Source organism: Clarias gariepinus, chromosome 15 (assembly GCF_024256425.1).
Source record: "Clarias gariepinus isolate MV-2021 ecotype Netherlands chromosome 15, CGAR_prim_01v2, whole genome shotgun sequence".
NCBI classification, from domain to species: Eukaryota; Metazoa; Chordata; class Actinopteri; order Siluriformes; family Clariidae; genus Clarias; species Clarias gariepinus.
Window position 1 is genome coordinate 24,813,416 of NC_071114.1, and position 13,877 is coordinate 24,827,292.

The 13,877-nt window shown below is 37.5% G+C and overlaps 1 protein-coding gene across 5 annotated transcripts in view; it reads right to left on the reverse strand.

The window, feature by feature from the left end:
* The window catches only part of tead1b (TEA domain family member 1b), a 68,487-nt gene extending 57,193 nt beyond the window's left edge, over positions 1-11,294 (reverse strand). For 2 of the 5 annotated variants that reach the window (XM_053512812.1, XM_053512810.1), the window contains exons 1-2: positions 11,032-11,294; positions 10,469-10,592 (exon numbers count right to left, since the gene is read on the reverse strand). The gene's annotated coding sequence lies outside the window, so the exon portion shown is untranslated. The remainder of the gene's footprint in view (positions 1-10,468; positions 10,593-11,031) is intronic. The other 3 variants (XM_053512813.1, XM_053512814.1, XM_053512811.1) reach the window with 2 other exon arrangements.
* Positions 11,295-13,877: the final 2,583 nt, after the last annotated feature.

A 13,877-nucleotide genomic window follows, 5' to 3' on the forward strand; every position in this document is an offset into this window, starting at 1 on the left:
TGTTTTAAAGAAACCAATGACAAAGCTAAGATTAAGCTAACTATTATTTTGTTCGAAGCTAAAATAACTTTTCTGTAACATCTTGACAGAAAAAAGAAGGCAGGTTTGTTAGCATGCTAGTTAAGAGTTTTTTATTGTTTGTTTGTTTGTTTTCTTGTTATTTGTAACTGACAGCTTTGGTAACATGTCTAACTAAATAAAACGCCACAAAATCTTTTCATGAAAACACTAAAACCATCTTAAAGTCCTTATACAAAAAGCCAGTGTTACTTTTTCATGCAGAACTTTTGAACACTGTCCATAAGTGAGCTGCCAGAGACATAAACAGACAAAGCTCTGCATGTGTGTGTGTGTATGTGTGTGTGTGCATAATCTTTTGAAGTAGTGTTGAATCAGAGTGTTGGTGTTTACTAAAGCTACAGCCACACCGTGGCGAGAGTTCAGACCGTTTCTATGCATACTAATACAGTGAGAGATCCTCCATCGACCAAATCGCAAGCCAGGCTCTAGGACTCGGCTGGTCACAATAACAATGCGGCGACCATTGAAAGGTCTGCTCTGGATTTATTGTGGGGGGGGACGTCGTGCCAACGAACCCCGGATGCTCAGTGCTTGAATACAGACCACAAATTATAAACAGTTTGAATAAATGAAGTGAGCCAGTGGCTTTGTTGCACAGACGTACATCTTCCCGTTGATGGTTGCTCAGGGAAAGGAAGTTATTGAAGCCTGGATTTCCTGCTTTCAGCTGCGGCCAAGAACTCTGAGGTTTATGGCGACTTCTGGAACTGACTCATCTAATGATTCATGGATTCGATACTGTTTTTCATGGTTTGCCTACATAGAAACTTGGACTGTGCAACCTTTTAGGGCGAAGACAACTCAGAGGGGAAAAAAACAACAGGGAAATAAATGAACAACAGGGTCCGGACTGAAATGTTTGAGATTAAACTAATCGTTTTCTTATGTAGCTAGCTATAAAAGCCAAAAACAAGATACAATGAAGACCTTGATGTTGGAGTTAACATTTTACCACAGTGCTAATCAATTCTTAAATCTGATTGGCCAGGAGGTGTTAATAATTTTTTAATGGCATATGACAGTAGTTCTGACTGAAAGTTTGAGTCATTTTAAGAAAAGCTCAAACCTCTGAATACTCTTGTATAACACTTGTATTAAATGGATTAACAAAGAAATCCTGATCAGAATGAGGTTTCTTTTACTTAACATCTATGGAAGGATTCTCCAATGTCAGTGCATTGTAATCAAGTCTTCAGGAGCTTTCTAACATCTTGGTCAGCATTGAAATCCCCAGTATTAAGTCCAACTGGACCTATTTAAACACTGTATGGTGCTAATTTAACATTTTGAGTGTTATTTCATCACTGGGAATTTTACTGTGTAGGTGCTATGGGAGATTAAGTGTTGGCCAATGAGTAAAATTGTCTTACTGATAAATTGCTGTGGTATAAGAAGTATAAATCACATGTTATTGCAAAATAATCCCCATTGGGGTGTTAACAACAATCATACACCTGTCAGTCTGCATAACACCCTAGTTGATTATTTTCCCACAACAGCATATCTAGAAGTTTGTGAGTTCATCACTTGTTGTACTAATTATAGAATTTCCTTAACATTGTCGTATTAATTATAAGGAATGGAAATCACCAGGGTCCCCGATACCTTGGTGTTGATTCAATTTATATGGTGATTTTATAAAAATCTGATTTAATTTTAAAACCTTGAACCAATTAAAAACACAAGTAATTAAATGTCGTTCTTGCCTTATAACATTATTTTCCCCACTTAAAAACCAAGGGCAGCACTTAAACTATACAAAATACCCATATAAACTATAGAAAAAGTAAATATTTTAAAATTTGTTTAAGTGAAAAAAGGCAACTTTTTTTTAACCAAGCAAGTCTCTCTTTCTAAATAAACTTCACTTCTTCCACATGGGATGTTGTGCTGTCAGCCAATGTGAATAATTTAGACCATGCCACCTGTAGAATTATTGAGGAAAGGCAATGCTTTGCCACCTTAAATACGCAAACATGCGAGGGGTTTTCAAATCAAACCGGGACTTGAGATTGTGCAGAATAACAGAGCACAGTTATAATAGTAAAAAATATTTTAGGATCTCTTAATGGCCCTAACATTTGGAAATGGCTTAAAGCAAGGTAAGCACTATGAGGGAGATGTGCCAATAACTCCCAGCTGAGTTTCTGTAATGTGCAAGCGGTGCAGGGGGCAGTATGAGGTTGTGCATTGTCCTGCAAAAACAGAACTCCTTTGGTGCTCAATCCAGGCTGGTTTCTCCATTAAAGGAAAGAGTTATTAAATGAGTTGCTGTGAGGCCAGCATTTCAGGGGTGAGGCTGGTGGACCGATCATGAATCAAAACTTCATTGATGAGTGCATTAGTGTAGCAGGAAATTAATAGAAATATAAACGTAGTTTTATTCTCATAACTGTGTTCTGTTATTCTGCACGATGAGTCCTGATTTGTCTTGAACACCCCTTATGTATAATTAAATAATAAAATTTTTAAATTAAACTTAATTTTAGTGACACACTATGCCACAGGAATGAATTACAATACATAATTAAATCAACGTTCTGCCCACATCTCTTGAATACTTCTACATTTTTAAAATTATAACTAAAAAAAAATCTCATCACTTTTCTGCATAGCACAAAACTGCATGTTGTTTGTTTAAAAAAAAAGCCCTATTGCACAACTTTTAGTTAATATACAGATAAAACAATTACTTCTTCAAATAACAAAGTGTTAACCCTTTACTGTAGAAGTGAAATCAATAAAGTAAATGAGACCCCCCCCCCCCCCACCCCTAAAAAAGGTTAAGGGCAAAGTGTGCCGAGTTTGCTGCCACTTTATAGCCATGCATTTACATTTATTACCAATTTCACCCTTTTATGGCAATTTAGCTTTAAAGGGGACCACAGTCACAAATAGCATCGTAGACAAAGGTTAAAATAAATCAGATCTCACCATGACTTTAGGTCATCAATCAAAAACCTAAATCTAAAACAACAAACTGAAAACCTAAAATGATTTTAAAAAATGAATAAAAATTCGGTTTGCACTTGTGAACACTCTGTTCATGAGTTCTGAATCTAAGCAGTGACCAGAACTGTGTACGAAGGGCTCTGCCACGCAATGTTCTCAACCAAACATGCAAGATTTAATCCTCAAGATTTAAAGCCTATTATTATCCATGCCACTTATTAATTCACTTTAATCAACATTCACAGCTGATTTGCTCTCTGTCACGCTAAAAAAACTAACATTCATAATGCTAACAATCATTTGCATTCCTTTTTTTTTTTTTTTTGGAACTCATCACTTTTTAATTATTAATTCTGCAAAAAAGCAGCTAACCTTGGCAAGGAGTCCAAAGAAGAGTTCTTGTGTTAGCGTACATTCTTAATGTACAAAGCCGACAAAGAATCTGTAAAAATATGTCTGTGTACATGCACCTCTATAAAATATCCGACACACACAAGTGTTTCTTAGGGTGTATTTTGTCAAATACAACAAAAAGGGAGTCAGACTGATGTTTTTCGTCGCACATTCACCACTGGAAAAATAGCTCCAGAGTCTAATTCAGGAGGAAAACAAGATGAAGCCAGGTCTGCATGGAACACTTAATTATGCTTAATAATGTGCAATCATATCGGTTTAATTCCCTTTCACAAATGCCAGCCCTGAGACTTTATTAAGTCATTGTAAAACCTTATAATGCAAATGGAAAACTCATTTCGGAACTAAAAACAAGCCCAAGCCCTGACGCAGATTATACACACACGGACGAGCGGCTTTAAATTTCACAAATTCTTCAGTTACATTTTGGATGTTTGTCCCAGATACATGTCTAGCAGTCTGGACAAAAAATACACATATGGTCACAATTTGTCGTGTTCTACTATATGTATTTGTATACAAACACACACACACAAACAGGGTCCAAAAGTCTGTGAGAGCATTAGTGATATTTCTGTTTGCCATTATGTTGAAAAAAAAAAGGTTCTCATTAGAAATTATATAATCAGCAACAAATGAGGTGAATCTTAGATTAATTGAGCTAAATTTCAGAGTATTCTTAGAGTCCTGTTTTGTTTTAAAGGCCCCATATTTAACTATTTCTTTAACAACTTAGCATAGGTCTCAAAGCTCCTTGATATCTGTGTGTGTTAATGCTCCAGCTGAAATACTCCCCAGATAATGCACTTTTTTACTCCTCCTCCATAAACACTGTTTCAGTGTCTATGTAAATGAGCTACTGGAGAGACTCTAATTTGCTTGTTTAAACAAAAATTGAAAAATCAGGAAATTTCCCCCCTCACATTTTTGCTTGCACACACACAGTGGAAACTTATCTCAATGTGTAAAAATTAGTAAAAAGTCAAAGTTGTTTAATAGGTCCACGTTTAATGATGAAGCTCAGCTTCAGACTCCACACGTTTGTGTAAAACCTGATGATCCAGATTAGATCAAATACAATAAAATTGGTTGTGTCAACACATTCTTCAATAGAAGAGATAAGATACATATTGCACGTGCTTTTTTTTTGCTGAATTTCCTGTTGAATACATTAATCCCACATCCCAGATTATTAATGTTAATGACTTTCGGACCTCACTGTATTTACTTCTAAAACGACACAGCTTCCTGAAATGCAAGATCATTTGCATGTATCACAACTACAAGTAAAGCTCTAGCATTTTTAAGACTGATTAAAAGCGAAAAAAGAAGATTAGTAAGATTTTTTTTTTCAATTCCAGTGAAAGCTGTGCCACCCACCTCTACATTTAAAACCTAATTCACTTATAGAAAACACAAACTTACTACCGCAATCTAGAGAACGGGAAATGACTAATTATCAGCATCGCCCACAGACTCTGTTTCATCACCTGAAGTAAAAAAAAAAAAATAATAATAATAAAAAATTATCCGCAGCTTTTAAACCTGAGCCTCACTGTTGATTCTTTGCTGTTCATACGAACACTGATGTACATAATCTGTTATTCAATTACTCAGTTTTGCTCTGCTGCTTAAATTTTCTATATTATTAATTTACTTCTGTCTTTTCATAAGATCCTTAAACACGTAATTTATTAATAACTTAATATTTGGTCGCGTGTCACCTATACAGATTGTACAAGAAGTCTTCTTTATTTTGAAGGATGACAGACAAGTGTGAGCGTAATTTTAATCATGTTCATGATACACGGCTGTCCAAAACAGTGGGGATAAAAAAAAAATTGGGGACTAAACAGCTGTGCGTCCATAAGAAAACCACTAATCAAAGAAAAAAAAGGCTTCAGTATTTTGGAAAGAATAAAGATTGGACTCTGAATCAATGGAATACGGTCATGTGGTTCAGGTTGACCCTAATCCAGAGTTCTTCAGGATAAGAAGGGAAGGGCATGAAGCGGTGCACGTATCATGCATAGTGCCCATTTTACAAGCACTGTAGGCAATCTGCGGTTGCTTTTGGTTAGGTATAGACTCAGCAATGTTATCTGGCAATAAAATAAAGTCAGCTGACGACCTGAATGTACTGAACGACCAAGTTATCACAGTTTTTAATTCCATACTGGCTCTTATATTTAAAAAAGGAGCATGAGGAACCATTTTCACACATGAACTGGCCACCACATTGTAATCGAAGCTAAAGGCAGCTGAATGAATTTTTATTTAAATGGAAAGCCCATGCCGAAGTTGTGACAGCTGAGCTCACATGTCTTCGACTAAAATACAGGGCCTACATGTAATTATTACATTTCATAGTGTAACACTAGCCTTGTACACAACGGCTTCCAACTGCCTCTAATATGTCGTTTTGTATTAAAGCTACATGAGTCCCTTTTACGCCAAGTGAAACACAAATCGGAAAACCTGTGCTTGCTTCTGGAAAGAGTGAACACATCTTGGTATGTTTCAACCCACTTTTGATCAGTTTAGACCTTTATTTAGACCAGCTGCTTTCATTGCTGGGAAATGTGCTGATGAAAAAGGACAGGAATAGCATCACTCTTACACATCCACCAAAATATAATAAGCTTGGATTTTTTTTTTTTTTTTTGCTCATTTGGGCCTGCAATTATGTCAAAGTTTATAATCAGCATCTTCCAAGTCGTTTAATAATTTCCATCCTTTTTTTTTTGAAGCCCATGATCTCTCTGATTCTGCTCCGACCACAGATAGATTCTAATAGGAAATGATGTGGATGGTGAATAAAGCAGACAGGACGTGGCTGTTTGTGTTGGGCTCCGTCCCAGCAGAGTTGAGCAGTTCACGTTGTCCTGTGACCGCAAGATGGGAGGAAAAGCGAGTTAGCTGCTGCTAAAAGCGGCGTGGACGCTTGTGTGTGGTTCATTCATAACGTGTTGAGGTAAACCCTCAGCTCCTTGCATACAGCCATTATGAAATCTATTTGTTGCTTGCCGCTCACTAAGTGGATAGAAACGATTGCAAATCGATACAAGAACAGACACGCAGAAAGGAGCGCCAAAAAAAATACAGCTTGACAGCTCACTTGGTTTTTCATGGAGTCCAGATTGTCTTAGTAATTCGCTCACTTTTATCATCTTGCCATCATACAAAAGAACTGCTATATCCATGAATCTGATTGGTCAGAAAGTGTTGATTGACTTCTCTAACCAATTTTGACAGCAGCGCCATCTGGACCGCCAAACACAGGTTTGATTATTATACCATTACTGCACACTTTCTTTCTCTCTCTCTCTCATGCCCTAGCGTTTCTATAGGGAACAAAAAAAACTTATTCACTGGGACCTTGAGAATTTAATCCTCATGAGTAGACTTTTAAAATGAACAATGGATGGATGATGGCGAAAAGTGTATCAGCGATGGTCTGGTGAAGGTTTCTGTAAGAAGGCGTTCAACGTTTAACAAAAGTTGACTTGAGTGATTTCAAGTGCTTTAAGGCGAATCTGTTCCTCTACATTTTCCATTGCAAGGAAAGATTTCTAAAACAGATCGTAGCTATAGGAAAGCGAAGAAATTGAGAAAGGAAGCATGCGGGGATTGTTTACGGCTGTTATAACGATAATAATAACAGGAACTGAGTTGTTTCATGGACATTCCATGACATTCCATGAAAACTATATACTTAAGAAAAAAGTATATTGTGTTACTACTTAATAAATGTGATATTACTGTAGTCTAAGAGAAATAGATTACCTCCGGAAATATTATTTTAGAAAAAGAATAAACTTCAGGAAGGTAAAAGTAAGTTCTCATCACACCAGCTCTCCAATGAAAAATTTCCTACAACAGAACGACCTGGGCAGTTTTTCCCTAGAATGTTACATATGGTTTGATTGGGTGGGTGTCATTCCTCCTCATAGCATAGACAGTGCCTTGATTTGGATTTAAGGTAACCCACGGAAACACGTACGATTTGCATAATGCAAATTTTAACAAGCAAGTGCTCTCCATTGAGATCGCTTTGCACAGTAATTTCAGTATAAATATATATTCATTTTAACTAGCCCCATGATTGATTTGGTAAAAAAAAAAAATCCATGTTGTTATTATTATTATTATTATTATAAGACCACTCTGCTCAAAAGGTTTCCAAAGAAGAACTCTGTACTAATCATACCTTGATTACGTTAAAAGATTAAAAGAAAAAAAATTAACAACAACTTTTGCCAAAAGCAAATTCATCCTCAGCAACAAAACAGCTGGCAACTGAAATATGAGGCGTATTAAAATGCCGTTGATAAGTTAAGTGAGTCGATATCTTATCTGAAGCATACAGGAGCCATATGGTGCCACGGCCAGCGCCGCCTGTTGCTGGCATAACAATGGCCTGGTGTAGACAGCGAGTGCCAGCCGCGGCTTGACAAATGGCCGTTAGCCTGCGTCCTGGAAGCACTAAGAGTAGCGTTCATATTTGCATTTTTTACCCTTACAGGTGCAGAAGGCGACTAAACCAGATGTCAGCTTGAGCGCAGCACTGTTTGCCTTCTGCGGCTCAACAGCCTAGCCTACACACACACACACACACTCCTCCCTGGCTCAGCAACAGGAAAGACAATAGGGTCTCTCTGTGTTGTGTCCATTCCCCCACAATCCTCCATTCCCAGAGGTAACCCAATCCACTACGTCGAAGCAATGCACCTATTCTCTTCCCATTTCTCAAGTGAAAGACTGCATTCTTTTTCTTTCCAGCCATACTCACAGGCAGCACCACTCACACACAGAAAATGTGAAAATGAATAAGTTTTCATCTTCTATTTCACATTTATTATTAAAGCATGCACAGATTTGACCAAGCACTGTTTGAAGTCTGCAATTCGCTCTGAACGAGAGGAATGTCATTAAATGGGTCATATTTAAGAAATACAACCACAATCACACTTCATGTTTTTTCTGATATTTGGGTCGAACAAGAGAAATATCATTTGAAACCAGAAAAACTGAATTTCCACTTTGTATAAATACATCACATTGTATAAATGACCGGCATCAATCACTAAAGCATTAAATAATACTTAAACGTATTACATGTATGCAAACAAATAGCATGTGAATAGATGTGCAGTATTTTGATAAGATGTCATGTACAAGAGCTTTTTGACTTTTAAGCGAAAGAAAAATAATTGTTTTTCTTGTCACTGCAGTAGCACCAGGCTAAATCTTTTTTTACATTTAGTGTGTATTATTAAAAAACCTTTTAATAGGTAAGACGTACTGGTCCAAAGTAAAAGGTACATTAGTAGTCCTAATGTTCAGTGATGTACTTGAAATCTAGACTAATACACTAATAATAAACAGATACAGGTGTAAAAGTCTCTAGAGGTTCCCACTTCCCTGACAAGGTACAGTTGCAAAAAAATTGTATTCACATGCATTCAACACGATCTGTACATGACCATGCAATAGTGTTTCAATAATTCTATGCCACCTTTGCTAACCTTCGTGCTTTAAAATCAATCAGCATGTGCAAGCCAAAAATCCCAGACTCACATGTTCAACAGGTCCTCTCACTGCACAAGCAAAACACATATCCAGTACTGCTGCTAAACCAGATTTATTCTTCGTTTGGATCCTTTCTCAGAGAGCGGATTTGCTTTCCAAGATAAGGTCACGTCAGGGGTCAAGTCTCAATCTGTTTACTGTAGTCAATGATGACGGCCCAGTTAGAGGGAAACAAACAACACATTGTGTCATGCTGGACTTTCTTTTCTTTTTCTTTTTTAAATAAAGGCCACAGTGAAATATAAGGCAATAATTAACTGTGAGAAAGGAGGCTTAGACTTGAAACACAATAGTAACTTGTTTGCAGAAAGCTGAACAAGTGGGACAGTAACGTTAAGGCCTCTTCACTATTATAAGTACGTTATTTCCTTTAGGATATATAATATAAATAAAATATTAGGCTAAATATGCTTTTGAAGACATATTAAATAAGAGGTTTGATATTTATAAATCTTATTACATTTGATTGAGGTGGAGCACTGAGTGAGGAATGAAGCACTGAAGTTGGTCTATCAAAGTTAGAAACAGTTAGAGTTATATTTGCTAATAAAGCACTTTTTAAATTATGGTACAGATTTGGAATAAATTGAGGATAAAATTAAGTCGAACAAACCAAATGAACTGAGTTTATCCAGCTTAAAGGGTAAATTTTAAACAGGTGAGGAAAGTGCACAGCTAAGCATTAGCTTAGCCAAACAAAAACTACAGCAGAGGTCTAACGCTAAGTATCTGTTGTTGTTGTTTTTAATAAATGAAAACTTCAATTTCACATCAATTTCAATTGTAACAATTTCAATTTCTAGCACACTAGGTGTGTGTGTAAAGCACAAGTCTATGCTACTTTGTAACAAAACAGGGGTTTTAGAAAAAATGTTTGCTAAAAGCGCTACTTTGTTACACATCAGCCTCGCGCGCAATGTTTATTATTTTATTACTAAAGAAACAATGTAACCTTATTTCATTTCATGTCCTCTCGCGCAGCAAGGAAAAAAAAAACATCGAGCTGCTCTTCAGGCATTAGTGCACACAGCAGGAGAAGGAAGGCGGGCAATCCCAACAAAGGAAATGACAAACCCAAGGCTGAGCGCTTATTCCTTACTGTAAATAATAAAGAGCTGGAGTAATGGCGAAATCTGACTAGCTCATAGTAAACAAAGAGAAATGTAAGCTAGAATATGTTCACTAAGATCATCAAGAGCCTGAAATAATGTACTTCCCGTGGTCAAACGCAACAGATTCTCAAGAAAAGTTCTCCTTAAAAAGTTTCTGCCCAAAAGCACCGATTAGTAGTAATAAATCCATGTCGCTATGGGGATGAATCATGATATTTCATGACGACCTTTATCATAATGAAGACTTGCGTAAGAAGTGTAACAGTGCTTCTTAATGCAGGAGAGAGAGGCAAAAAGGAAACGTGGAAGCTACTCACGGTGAGGACTGAAACAGAACAAGCAGGCGAAAAAGAAAAAGACGCGACAAGAGCAACAAGTCTCTCCTCCCGGCGCTGGGTTTCCGCACGCTCCGAGGAGATCTGCAACTTCCGGCAGGGCGAACTGTGGGAAAGAAAACAGCAACATTTTGGATCCGTCATCCTGTTCCCAAAAAAAAAAAACAAATAATAATAATAATGATTTCAGCATCCAAACGTTTGGGATAAAACGCGGAGAGCGCTCTGAGGGAGCGGACGCGGCTCTAGTGCCGAGCAATGGCGCGCGCGAGCGGGTTCTAGAGCGCAAAAAATGTGAAAAATGCCAAAGATTTTTTTCGGTGCCATGTCAGGCGGGTTACGGCACTGAGTCACAAAGTGAAAGCACCCTGTTGCGGCGGCGTCGAGAAAGCACTGGAGGAGCGAACTCAATCCGTGTGAAAACACTTTCAGCCCGTCCTCTTCGGCTCACTTTGGTTTTCTCCCTAAACTGCGCTACATTGTGTCCATTTTTAATGACGACATACAAGTTTCCACATCAACCCGTTTATTAACAATAAACTTACCTTTAATGTCCGTAATCGATATTATTTGTTATTTAACAGCTCCGCCCCTTTGATTTTTTTTTTCTTTCTTTTTTCTTTCTAATATGTGAGAATTGATTTAATTTTTTTAATTTTTTTTTTGCAAACTGCGTAAAGTTCTCGTGGCGGTTCAGGGCCGGGCGGGAATGCGAGCGCGGATCGCCGACACACCGAGAGATGCGAAGAATGCGCGGAATGAGAGCAGGAATGAAATGAACGCAAGGCGTCGGGTTCGTGCGAGAGGGCGGAGCCAAAAGGGTGGCGTCATCCCCCCAGAGCCCAGCGATGAGAAGGAGGTGGGGAAGGGCGTGGCCACGTCCATGAGGATGACTTCACAGAGCAACGTCGGCGGGATCGTCCAATAAGGAGCAGGCCGAGGCGCGCTTCACGGTTCGAATGAATGCAGATTACGTTTCAGCTTTATTAACCTCTGAGAAGTGGAGGAAGAAATGAGTCCCCAGTGCGCAACTTTTATTAGCCTACCACTAAAGGTTTTCATAAATACACTCCTGAATAGACAGACTCTTTGTTTCTGATACAATTCTATATCGTAAGAATTTTTGCTTTAATGATAAATGTTCAGTAAAATACATATTGCATTCTAAGCATGATCCATTAGTCAGCTTACATGTAGGGGTGTCTTTAGTTATGCACACATATCCGATAGATAGATAGATAGATAGATAGATAGATAGATAGATAGATAGATAGATAGATAGATAGATAGAGTGTATACTGCATTTATTCATTCATTTATTCTTGTTATTATCATTATTATTACAATTAGTTACAACAGTGTTGTTATATATATTATTGAATTCAGTGTATGCTTATTACTTTGTTTCACTGATCACATTGTTTAATCCAAACCTTAATACCTTAATACATAATCCACGAGTCAGCCTACACATAGGGATGTCTTTAGTTATGCACACATAAAGCAGTTCTCAGTCACAGACCCAGCGGTCCCTGAAGCACAGCCTATAGATAGATAGATGTATTAAGGTGTCTACCGTATGCTATATTTATTTATTTAGTATTTATTAATTTGTTAAATGAATTATTGACATGCTTATTTTTCCGTTGGACTGGTCATGTGTGATTAATCCAACCCTTAATACCTCAAATCAAATACACCTAAATAAAGCTTGAATCTCACAACATGCGCATACCCACTCACAAACATGACAAACATGAAGCACCAATTCCCGTCCAACAGCAGATGACTTTGAATCTCGGGAGGAACCCACAAACAGAGAAGAACATGCACATTCCACACACACACTCACAGACAGGAGGTGAGATTTGGTTTGTGAGGCAACAGTGTTAACCACTCATCCACTGTGCTCTCCAAAATCAAAATTTCATAATAATCGTAATAAAGGAAATTTAAAAACATTACCCCAAAGCTTAGGAAAAGGAAATATAAATTGCAACATTTAAATATACTTAATAATTGTACATATATTTAATTGATGTCTGTGAAAAAAATTATTTACTGACAAGGTCAGTGAAACATATTTGACATATTTTAAAAGGGTTCCTCGCTACGAAAAGACAAACAATCTGTGTGGTATAGGATCTCTGGATCTGTGCCATTGCTGCTGTTGTTGTTGTTGTTGTTGTTGTTGTCCATCTGATCTGCAAATTGGACTTCCTGATGCAACCCTTTCATTTTTAGTCAGGCTTGGGACCTGCACTAAGGATGCCCTGCATTTAGTGGTTGGGTTTGGGGCATTGGCTGGGAATCAAATCCAAGCTTTCTGCATGGCAGGTGAGAAGCCAACCACTTAGCCGCCAATGGCCTTGGACATATGTTAATATTAAAGTTAATTAAAAAGATTAAAGTGGGATAAGATCCACTTTAACTAGATTTACTAATATTTATTCTGGAACCACTGTTTAGGTAAACTAATCATTTATACATTAAAAAAGATGTCTACTAATCTACAACATATATGTTGTTCTGTGTGCTCCTAAAATGGACAGGGGATTGCTTTAAATGCACTTTGAACACTTTATTAAATTAAAAATAATAAGCATTGATTTTCTAATTACACTGTTTAGTGTCACCCAGATGAGGATGGGCTTTCTCTTGAGTCTGGGTCTTCTCAAGGTTTCTCATCTTGTTATCTCAGGGGGGTTTCCTTGCCATGGTTACCTCTGGCTTTACCAGGGGAGGGGGGGAGGGGGGGGGACTGTATATCATTCGTCATCATAAATATTTGTATGTAATAACCTCTGCCAAAAGTTCAGAGATGTTCATTTAAGGCTCAGCAGAATGTTTTTGAGTTTACTACTCGATTTTATTTAGTGTTTTAAGTTTAATTCTTCAACACCATTTCCCATACACAATGCATAAAATTTGCATCTTTATGTCCGCAAGAGATTTGGAAATGCCACCATGCTTCTATTTCAGGCCTGTGATCTGTGCAAGCTTCCTAATTCTGTTTAGAGAGCAACATGTTTTATCAACTCTAATCATTACATCAGTTTGGCAGTTGAAGAAGGAGAAAGGGAGGGGGGGGATTAGGTGTCAAACAGTTTATCATCATCATCACAATCATCATCATCATCATCATCATCAACATCATCAATAAAAAATAACACCACCCAGGGACCTCTTTTGATGCAAATTAATAGCTAATGAATAAGATGTCTAAGCACATGATTCGGCATGATTCTTTAAGCACAATTGCTCTCCTTTTGACCGTCGTTTCTCAGTATTGATACTCAACCTGCTTTCCAGTGTTTTCTTATCTCATCTCCTGCTTTTATCTCAGAGGTGATGCGTGATGCCTTTCAGCACTTTAACTATTACGCATCAA